Here is a 12,335-nt window from a genome sequence, read left to right as displayed (position 1 = left end):
AATCTTTCACTAAACCACAATCTCACGCTCCATATATTTGCCATAATGAATCAAGCAACACAACTAAGTGAACATAACTTCAGAAACAAAGCGCAGGCACCTGAATTTAGGCTATGAAAAAATAAAAAAAATAAAATAAAAAAAATAAAAAACTCATTAGATGAACAATAATTGAAGTATACATCCCCGATATGAGCTCACCAAATATCCTGTGCAAGTAGAAATAACAAAGATTAAGAACAATGCCGCACAGAGTTTAAAATAAAAAAAAAAGAACAAACGTAGGACAAAGATGAGGGGTGGTCGACGAGGAGTTAACATTTATCCAGCTTTCGGGTATTTCGACTACGAAGGTCCGAAACTCTGTGGTGCGGGCCTCTTACACAAAATATAGATCGTCGTCATGGAGTTCTGGCTATGGCGTTTTATGGTTTCGAGCAATCACGAGATGATTCGGAATAAAAAGAGGGGGAGTAGAAAATTTCCAGGAGTTGCTCACGGTTGGTCGTGTGAGCGTGTTTGAGAATCGATGGGCTCGTTAGAGGAAAACGCGCCCGCGGGGCGGGGAAAGGGAGTGAAGACTGTAGGTGGAGCTTTTCGTGAGATCCCAATTGCGAACAATTTGCCGCAGGCTGCGGCTGCGATGGACAATTCGCAGCAGCAGCAAAATAACGCGGGCAATCATCACGAAGTGTATGTCGCGGCAGCAGCTATGAACGGTTTCAAGAAGCGCAGAACGATACAGCTGCCGCTGGAAGTGGGCACGAGGGTTCTATGTCGATGACGGGATGGGAAATTGCATTCGGTGAAGGTCATAGAGCGTCGCAAGCTTAGCAGCACGAGCTCAGATAATTATCAGTATTATGTGCACTACAACGAGTTCAACAGGCGTCTGGACGAGTGGGTTACGTTGAACCAGCTCGAGCTTGAGTCCGTGGTTGCGGATGCCGACGAAGTGGGAACTCCTGAACGTCCCCTTTCAGATCTTGGGCTGCTTAGTTATCGAGGCTATTGGACATGGATACTTTTGGACATTCTAACGAAACGTCGAGGCAATGTGTCCATTTAGGTAAACGAACTACATTCTACCTGCCTAAACCAGAGTTGGAACAAAATATGCCTGGCTGCACAGATACTCTTTATTCGAAATATGAGCAGTTTCATTGGTTGTTCCATGCTTGTGAATTTTTCCTTCAAATCATGCTTTTTCAAAACATTAGAGTAAAAGTCGCATTTTGAGTTTACAAGATTCAGTGGGTCAGCAGAGCTTGTATAACATATACTACTTCCGTCTTTCATCTTAAGCTGGGATCAGGGGCTGAATGAATACAGAATGGGTAATGAATCCTTGGTGTACTTGTAGGAGTTAAGTGACATGACGGCAATTAAGACTGAGGACATTATCACCACCCTTCAGTCTCTTGAGCTTATCCAGTACCGCAAAGGCCAGCATGTTATATGTGCCGATCCAAAGTTATTAGACTAGAATTTGAAAGCTGCAGGAAGTGGCGGCCTGAAACTAGATTCCTCCAAATTAATTTGGACCCCTTACAAGAAACAAGGAGGATAAGGAGCTTCAATGTTGGCATCTAACCTGCATGGAAGCGAACGATACTCACGCAAGCTTTTACAGTGCACATTTGTTGACATATATCAAGTGTTTGCCTCAGGATGCTAGGAATTTAATGGAGGGTACAAATCAGCAGCGAATTATTTGATCGTGTGTAAACGTCGAGGTGGATGAAGATATGCTTGATTAGCTGCCACTGTAAGAATTTGGTGGCATTAGTACCCTTCTCTGCATGTATATCTCTGTATCATTCGTCACACTTGAAAGTTATATTTGATAGAACCACGAGGTGCAATGCTTTATATAGAAATTTATCATTTGTGAAGGATGGAAAGTTCCTCATTGTAATGTATTCAAATAGTACAATCATTTTTTTAGTTATTTGGTTCTTTCCAGGTGATGGTATTATTCCCTTCTTTTTATTGCAGTGTGTCAAACCCGTTAATAATGGAAATGGATAGAATTTACTCAACGACCTTGTTGTCATAGCTGGAGGGTTTGTGTCGATAATTATGGTGAGATTGCCGAAGGCCATCAACTATTTTCAAAGCTTAAATAACTGGGTTCTATCACAGTGGTTGTTACAAGAACTGTCATGGATATAAAATTGGGTACAAACCAAAACACTTGAGGTGGGGAGAAGTTTAAAAAAAAACTATACTGCAGCTTAGTTCAGATTGAAAAAAAAAAAAAAAAAAAAAAAACCATTTACATAGTTAACTGGACATTTCGCATCCTGGACATTGAAATAATTCAGATTATTCGTTAATAAGAAGTGAGAAGTGCATGCCTAAATTAACTTGAATGATAGAACTTCCTCTTTATAAACATTAGTTACAAAAGACTGTAAAGTAGTCATTGTTTAAACTTACAGAAGCAATTGATGCTTGGAAATAGTTCAACATTACCTACAGACATACTTGCACGATACAAATAAATCAAAAAAAATCAGGAGTGGTTGTGTAACAACATGCACTTTTAAAAACATCTATTTGTATTTCCTTGAGGCAAATTAACCCTTCATTTTCATCAATTTTAATCTAATGGATCATGGCAATTCAAATTGTAAACATGTATTGCACCAATATAATTATTTTAAAATTTTCATTATTAATTTTTAAAAGAAGACAATGTTTAAATTGTTATATATATATATATATATAAACATACACACATATATAGGGAGTTATTAAAGCCAAGTTATTATACCCTAAACCCTAAATCCTAAACCTGGTACGGATTTAAAAGAGGTGATATAATAAGAATAGAAAGAGATTACTGCAATGAAGTTTACTACAAAATAGTAATATAAAAAAGTAAAAAATATTAATGTAGAAAGGTACTTTTTACACTGGTGTTATTTTTTTATACTTATCAAGAGACATGGATTCTTATATGATAAAAGAGGTAACCTTAGTCTGGCACATTAGCGATACAGATGGAAATACACTTTTTGATACTATATGTGTATCCGAAGATGTTCTTCTTGTCGAGAGACATGTTGGTGACTATCAATGGTACAAGCATTTCTATCCTGCAATGGAAGTCGACAACACATTCAAAGGTAAAGATACACTTCTTATTACGTTCATGATTCCAGCCCTTAAAGATGATAATAAGAGGACACCTATAAAAGCACACTTTGACTTTAGCTCAGGTGTAATGAAGATAAGACATGTATCATCATATGCTATATCTGTTGCTAAACTTGTTAGCATGATTGGTACTATGATCTGTATTGATATACAACAAGATGTCGAAGTGATAAACATAAAGTTATCTGCTAATATAACAGAAGAAAAGCCAGATCTGGAGCTACTATGTGATGTTGTAATGAACGAGCCTAGACTATGTGAGAACTTTTCATTAAGAGAAAAAACTCTTCCAATATCCATGAAAGTCAAGTATTCTTTGTATGCTAAACTTGGAATAATAACATTCAAAAGAGGAGAAAGCAAGACTATCACAATATCAAATATTAAGAACGAAGACATATAGATGACATTATAAACCAGATCCTCTTCTTACTTAGTATCTACAATGAGGTAAAAGATGAGTTTAACAAGTTATATAACTTCATAGTTGAAGAAGAGAAGGTATCTAAACATCGTACACAAACATTTGCTTTAAAAGAAGAAGTTCCAGAGTTGTTTGTATCTGGATATGCAAGAGAGTACTCTATTAAACCAATAATAATTACAGAACTAGAAGAGAAAAAATATAAGTCTGAAGGAAGATCAACTATGAGATATCCCAAGGATGGTCCATACTCAAGAGTATATGCTTGTGACATAGGACTATTCCTAGGACTTAGAAGAAATGGATTACCTAATAAAGATATGTTCGAGTTCCTTCCTTGCTGTTACACAACAGACCATCTTAAGAGACCACAATCTAACTATTACAAATACATGCATGATGTATTTGATGAAAAGAGAAGTCATAAGAAGATAATGCGATTTAAGCCACTATATTCTTTAGAGAACGGCATAGTTGGTAAGGCTTCAAAGGAGCTTCAGGAGATGATGTGTTCAAAGATTTAACAAGAGTAGATGTTAAGAAAGATAAGTCTTCTATACTGTATTGTATGCCATACTATATTCTAAGAGAGAGTCTAAGCTTTTCTCCTCATATATGTCTTCAGGAGCTATGGTACTTAACAGAGGAAGAAATACTTCTCAATGCTAGAGATAGAGATATATTTCTTGATCCAATACTCTACTGTAGAGCATTAGAATATATCTTTACAATAAACATATATGTTCTTGATGTCTTTGATGATACAAGCATAAGAATGTCTATACTATGTACTAAAGGATTATATATCTAGGAACATGAGTATAATCAATCTATTATTGTTTTGTGCTATAGAAACGTCTCTCTATACCCTCAATGCGAACTAGTAACAGGTCATTGGAAAGATACATTGAAGCAATTTAAGATGCAAATAACTATTTGTAAGAATGCACTAAAGCCCAAACGGTTTATAAAATAAAAGATAAATAGAAATGGAAAATATATATCTGTATTAACTAAGAGCGGATGGACTCGATGTCTTTGGAGACCATTGAGTATAGAAAAAGTAGAAGCAGATGAGGTATCACAATCTACTCTAGTATATGCTCAAAGACTTAGAGCCTACTTTGTACATGACTTATATCTTATGTGTAAGCAGTGGAATGTAATTAACATTACAATTGTTAGAGATGATGTCTTCTTTGTTCCCAAAATAATGAAAGAGACGTTTTCTATAGCTACTAAGTTTGTGGAGTATTACTCATCTAGGTATCCTTTGTTGTTTAGTGGTGGTATTCTTAGAGTTACTCGAGAGACATACAATAAGTTAAAGAGATGTTATGAACGTTCGAAAATACTTCCTTTAGTGGTATCTTCGAACAAATTTACTAGAAGAAGGAACAACATGATTAGTATCATACGTGCTATGAATGATGAACAAATAAAGATTGGTATCGGCGATTGAGTTGGAAGAAGGTGGAGCTAGTTAGGCATCATCATTGTATCAACATAGTACTGGACTCTATTTGTAAACAATGGAGGTATCATGTATGATGTACGATTAGAGAGTTGGAGCAGATGATGAGAAGATTGTACTATATGGATTTGGAAATCTTATAACTAGAGAATTTGTAACTATTAGGATACATTATTTCCTTTTGTACTGCTATGTACTTGTGTCTACTATAGGAATAGAAGTACGTAAGAAGATGAATAAGATATCTGAGCTAGTTGGTCATAACAACATTGCTAAGACTGTAATGTGCACTAGATAGCTACTAAGATCATACCTTGAAGGTGACAAGAAGTTTATTAAGTATTACTTCTATAAGAGAAGTACGCTTAATTACTTCTCTAATCTGATGAAAAAGATGGATATAAGAGTTTACGAAGATGATATGAAGACAGAAGAAATGTTCATCACTGCTACAAACAGAAGCTATTCCGGATGGATAAAGGCACTATGTGCAGGTGTAGACTACAACACACGATTATGTTCTACAGATCTAGAGTATACATGTAGCTGGAATGCAATATAAGTTATAGATCAAATAGATGTTCCAAGACCATTAATAATGTGTATGGATATAGAAGTGTACTCATCTAATGCAAGTGCTATGCCAGATCCTTGCATAAAAAAAGATAGATTGTTTATGATATCCGTAGTATCTCAAAGGTACCTTATGCCTAACACATCTAAAAATTATATATTATATACTGGACAGTGCAATATAGATGTTGATGAGACGGACACAAGAGCATTCTCAACAGAAAGGAATTTAATAGAAGCGTATTTCCTTCTTATCAAAGAAATAAATCTAGATGTTATAATAGGATATAATATATTCATGTTTGATTTTAAATATATCGATACTAGACTACGAAGAAAGCTTATTAACTTACCTTCAAGCTCCAAAGTGCAAGGTATTGGTATTGAAAGAATTGATATTAACTGGAGCAATTCAACCTACAGCTTTAATGACTATGTAGTCATCGACTTACCAAGGCATACTGTTATAGACGTCTACCAATACGTTATGAAGGAGTATAAGCTACAAAGCTATAGCTTGTCTTTTGTGTCAGAGAAATTCACTGGGAATAAGAAAGTAGATCTACCGTACAAAGAAGTATTCAACTTATACGAGAAAGGGGATAAAGAGTCTATTGAGACTATTGCAAGGTATTGTATAGTAGATTCATTGCTGACTATTACATTGTTTGATAATATGAACATATGGGTCAGCGTGACAAAGATGTCAACTGTTACAAGAACAAGGATTAGAGGTTTCTATACTAGAGGTCAACAAATAAGAGTAAAGTCCCAACTGTACAAAGAATGTTATGACAAAGGTGTTGTATTTGACAAAACAGATTCTCTACTTGAAGAGTTTGAGTAAGAAGGAGCTATAGTATCAAATCCTACTCTTGGACTCTATAAATGGTGTTCTTTACTTGACTTCTCAAGTTTATATCCCTCTGTTATAATAAGTCATAATATATGCTACTCAACGTTTATTAGAAGGAATTCTAATCAACCTTGCTTTATTGTGCAAGTATCTGACAAGAAGTCTTATATGTTTACTAAAGAGCCTTTGGAATTAGTACCATCTCTAATAAAGACATTAATACTAAAGAGAAAGAAAGTTAAGATACAATCTAGTACAACTATAGGAATAGAAAAGGTAGTTCTTCAAAAGAGACAACTTGCTCTAAAGATATCAGCTAATTATGTATATGGTTCATATGGGACTTGCAATTCTTCATACTTACAGTTTATACAAGGCGCAGAGTACACAACAGTAATAGGTAGATCCATGCTCATGCACGCATCAAGCACCATATCATCCAGATATCTAGTACAGCTGGTGTATGGCGATATCGACTCGTGTATGTTTACATCTGATGCTGCTCAGAGTTATGAATCTTGTAAAGTATTAGCTATATGTATATCCAACGAAGTATCAAAAGAATTTCCTGTACCTGTAAAGCTTGAGTTCGAAGCTGTGTTTGAAACGTTTCTTTTAATAACAAAGAAGAGATATGTAAGACTTATAGCTGGTGAATATAAGATGATATACAAGGGAGTTGTTGTTTCTAGAAGAGATAGTTGCATATTTCTGAAACATATGTATTCGTCAGTAGTAGAGATGATTATGAACTCATCATCGCATAAATACATAATGGAGTTTGTTAGAGCTGAGCTGTTGTCTCTAGTAAGAGGTCATATCCCTTTGGAAAGCTTAGTAATTACAAAGACATTAGGAAAGGATATTCTAGTGCTAGTACACCTTTGCTAGTGTATAGCAATAGATTGAAAGACCTAGGTATTGAAGCAAAGCCTGGTGATAAACTTGATTTCGTATTTGTTAAGACCAAAGAAGGATTTAAGCTGCAAGGGTACAAAATGTGTCCACCTCACTTAGTATTGCCTCACAATCTAGAAATAGATTACTTATACTATATTGAAACTCATATATCTAATCCTATTGATCAAATCCTACAGCTGTTAGGACAGAAGTCTTTAGTGAAGGAATTTGCTGGTGCTATTAGGAGCTTAGCTATGGCAGGAATTAATTCTTACTAAAAAAAATATATTTTTTTTTAATATAAGGATTATAATATCTTGATTGAACATTCTAACATATCAAACTCTTCATTAGCTTTAATCGAGAACCATCTTACTTTGTGCTTTAAGTATGTACAGTTATATATTTGCCTTAGTCTGTTGATGCTAAGTTCTTTTTTGTTGTAGTACTTAGTGTTCTCTAGCTTTCCATGGCTTTGTATCTTAGCAAGAGCTGTCTTGGACCCTACCCTGCTGATCTTCTTATTATAGTCCATATCCATTAGAATGAATATGTCTATTGCTTGGAAGTGGTCTATGTTGAAATGATTGTAAATACTTTGTAGTATCATAACATCTACATATCTTTCTACCATATCGATGTCCTTTATTAGATAATGACATCCAAATAGCAAGCTATCATAGTGACTACTTAGTACAACATCTACTTCTCCGCTTTGGCATATATGAGCACATGTAATGTCTTCTTCATATTTTCCTACTGCACATACATCAAGAGATGTAGGGACTTCTGATATACTTAGATCTGTACATTCAAAGAGTGCATCATAGTACTGCTTTGTATTTGCTTCGTTTGATGTATCATACTAGAATATTCTTCTCTTTGTTGCTAATGTTTCTTTCGCTCCCATATGTTTCCTTGATCGTCTTTGCATCTTTAATTGTTTCTCAGGAAATGTCTTTCAATCAAATACAAAGACACAATAGAATTCATCTCTTAGGATTTCCATTGCCTTCATTATTGTGTCAATACAGTATGAACTATACTCTGCCTTTTCAAACTCCTCATGATGTAGTACATCATAAGCTTTCCTTGAAGAGAATTTCTTTTTATACGATGATGTATAGCATACTTGGATATAATGAACATCAAGGCATTAACATCAACAGCAATCTTCATGCGTTCTATCTTGTATAAGGGCACACTTTGTATCAAAAGAGATAACAACATTGAAATACCAAGTGGAGACATGATAGTTTTAGTATTATAATATCTTACCAATGTAGTGGGCTGAAATGTCTTTATGCTTATTATAGACAATAATGATATTGTATCAATATAAACATAACAGTGAGATTATTACGTATGCCAAAATGGCAAAATTAATTGCAAGAAATGCTGTAAAAGAATATTTCGAGATCAACACTGGACTATCAAGTAAGGACCTTGAAAAGGGTGTTAATATCATTCTAGTTTATTTGAAACTAGATATGATCAAGACAAATGATGTGTAATTTGAAAATGACAAAATAAAGATTATACGAAAGATATGTGTCAAAGACATCAATGTGCTTCTTGCAGATAAGAAAGGATCATCTTCGCCCCCTTTCACTACAGCATCAACTACTATAAGAGTAGAAACTCCACTAGAGAAATTGAAAAGATTATTGGAGCTATGATGGTCTAGTCACATGTTCCTATGCTCATATGTCTATAGTTTATATAATATATAGAATATTATTGTTTCGTTGTTTTGTTTAACGTACATACTATTGCTTTAAAGTTCTTTAGCTCCTTCTAGGTCAAGGCCGATGCTTTGAATAAAGGTGCAACAAGATGGGCGGATGATGTAGGGGAGGATCACCATCCCCTATCACAGGCCTTTATGCATAGTGGTATCCAACTACATAAGCGTGAAGTATCTTCTAACGAGGACGATGTAGAACCACCAAGGATGAGGTTTGATACAATGCCATTCAAGCCAAGTAGCAAAGTGTACTCACAAAATTCATCATCTGTATTTGCTAATAGACCTATAGGTGCCCTCTTATGATCTAATAATCAGAAGGATGTGTAAGCTTTTGCGCTTAAGTTTAGCACTTTTAGTGTCAGACTTAAAGCACCAGAGCAGCAACCACCTTCTTAGGACATGTCAGCTATCCTTACAAATTTGTCTTCGATGGAGAACAAAATAATGTCTTTTGTAGAAAATAAGATATCTTTATTAGAAAAGAAAGTAGATGCCTCTGAGAGACATGCTCTAGCAACAGCAAAGGCCATAGATAGTATTGATACTATTGTCGAGAACCACATTGCTAATGGTCTTAAGGTAACTCGTGATGACCTAGAGTATGTTATGTTCTTATCAACGAATGTAGAAAAAAAAGTGGTAGTTTTGTGTTTACACTGATAGAAAAAATATGCGAGAAGATTGTCAACATCAATAACTACACTGTATCCGACAACATCATCGAAGATGTACAAATAAATAGCAATGAGGTTGTTGTGATTGCAGCTAATTACCCTCACGATACCATACATAGGACAAGTGCTGAGGAGCTAATGTCCATCATAGAAGGACATACTATATATGTATGCTCTTTACTTGATGAGCTTAAGCGTGACATGAGATTGGTACGTGAAGCAGATATTGTAGAGGAGCAAGACATCACGATTGACAATGCTTGAGTGCTTTAGTATCTTGGAGGAGGTAAAGCATATATAGTATAAAAAAATGTTTATTTTTTAATTTGAAACAAACAATGATTTATACGAGAGTCGTTGTGAACAAATCAAATGATATTTCATAACTGATATATTATGATATGTATATGTGATAATTACATGTTGTCGTAGGTGTTGTAGATATAGGTGTCTTAGGTCCTATAGCATAACAGAGTCATGTCGAACGTTCAAGCAATTAAAGATGCAGTAATGTAGGAGATCCAAGACGGTCTTATAGAAGTCTTGCTTCACATGAAGCAACAGATCTTTGATGAACTAGTCGAGTACTTTAGTGGGACTAGCAAGAGTCTTCAAAATATTGGAGCTCCAAAAGCACCTCCATCTGATTCTAAATGTGAAGCGACACTTGCTACTGGACCAAACAAAGGTAGAAAGTGTCCAAACAAAGCAAAGGACAACACTTCCTTTTGCGGTCGACACAAGAGAGCAATCGTGGTTGATAAAGATGGTGTTGTACAAAAGCCAAAATATTGTAAAGTAATAATTCACAACTACACACTACAAAAGAGATAATGTGAACATCTTGCAAAACCAAGCTCATCGTTTCGTGGTGTTCATAGAAACTATCGCCCTAATGGTTTAAATGCAGTTCCATAAGCATTTGATACCTTGCATGATAGAGATGAGTCTATAAGAAAGCTTCATGAAGCTCAACCTTATCTTGACAGATTAAAAGAGAAAGTAGTAAAGATACCTATACCTGATGATTGTGTAGCAGTGCCATCGACTCATCCAGATAGGTTCGAATAAGGTAGAGAGAACCTATCTAGAGGAATAAAACAGGATGTTGCAGAATTGAGAGTAGCTATAAAGATGAAAGAAGAAGAAGAGAAGGAGATAGAAGCAATTCTTGATCAACCTCCTACAAAAGAACAAATAAAAGAAGCTGAAGAGTCAGGAATGATTCCTTACCAATATCGAGATAAATGGAACCTATAGTGCAAGATGGTCAATGAGAGAATGTATCCCATACTACCAAGCGGCTGTGTTGAAGAAACATGGGATAATATATGAGCGATGACAATACAAGAAGAGTACGACTCAGTCAAGGAGCTCCAAGTTAAGCATCCTCATATTCATGAGTAGATAAGAATAATGAACGTTGGTGAGTATTGTGAAAGAAGAGAAGAATATAGAGCTACACTTGATCATAAGTACGATGAAAGATTTGAGTTGACTATAAATGGAAGAGTACCATTGACGGATAAACAAAAACTAGATCATATTGGACTCAGTATGAGAGTATACGAGGAAGAAATGAAGGAAAAAGGTATTCCATTTGTACCAACAGGCATTGCAGCTAAGTTGCCTAATGAGAGATTAGAAGAGAGTATGACAAGAAGTAGAAGAAAACCAGAGGAATTCTTTAATCCAGCTGATCATCCTTATTATGAAACAAATATGATAACTAAAACAATATACGTACATAAGAAATGGCACTCCCATGATGATAAGATACTTGAAAGACTTAAGAATGGACAAAGGATCAGAAAGTCTACATTTAGTAACAATCTAGTAATAAAGGACAAGGATAATCCTTATGAAGGTAATAATGAAGAATATGACTCTGATTGCTCTAAAGGATCTGTTGCTAGGGATTATTTTCCAAGATTCATTGAGTGTCTTATACCTAGGTCTAAGAAATTTGAGATGTGGACTAGTAGGCAAAGATTTTGATAGATGTTGTAAGAATAATACTGCTATTTGTATTGGCGCCAAAGTTGAAGCGTTCTAAGATTCAAACTTATGACGTACGAAGGAAGTGCCTCTTGCATCTTGAGCATATGGACTTTCAGATGTGCTGTTTCTTATTATATGTCCCAGCTTTATTAGATGCTTTTCTTCAAGAATGTAAGCTCAATGACTCTCTACATTAGAAGCAATATCATCGGGATGTAGGATGACAATTATAGATAAGGTATTTGCTAGGTACAATGTAGATGACATATGTATTAATGCCTTCGCTCAAGAGATAGCATGGCCTCTGCGTTGAACTTAGGAATTATCTTCGATGATATTTTTTCTTTGATGAAGAATTCAGAGTTTATTTCTCTGACTGTAACAGTATTACTACCTTTTACTGAATACAGTGTCTCCTCTGTGGTGATTATATTATTGACTTTTAGAAGTCCTGTAAATTCCTTCTCTATTACATCTTTCAGTCTGATCTCAATTTCATATTCGTACCCTTCAGGAGA

The 12,335-nt window shown here is 35.1% G+C and overlaps 1 long non-coding RNA gene across 2 annotated transcripts; it reads left to right on the top strand.

The window, feature by feature from the left end:
- Nucleotides 1-346: 346 nt before the first annotated feature.
- LOC149987947 (uncharacterized) lies at nt 347-1,951 on the top strand. Of its 2 annotated transcripts, none has more exons than XR_016506075.1 (2): nt 347-1,069; nt 1,671-1,951. It is a non-coding gene; the product is annotated as an uncharacterized LOC149987947 (long non-coding RNA). The 2 variants fall into 2 exon arrangements; XR_016506074.1 differs by having other exon boundaries at nt 383-1,069; nt 1,364-1,951.
- The last annotated feature ends 10,384 nt before the right edge of the window (nt 1,952-12,335 follow it).

The sequence above is a fragment of the Physcomitrium patens genome, chromosome 13, assembly GCF_059467195.1.
Source record: "Physcomitrium patens ecotype Gransden chromosome 13, ASM5946719v1, whole genome shotgun sequence".
Classification (NCBI taxonomy): Eukaryota; Viridiplantae; Streptophyta; class Bryopsida; order Funariales; family Funariaceae; genus Physcomitrium; species Physcomitrium patens.
The sequence above is the reverse complement of the archived record's forward strand: the minus strand, read 5'-3'. Positions and strand labels throughout refer to the sequence as shown.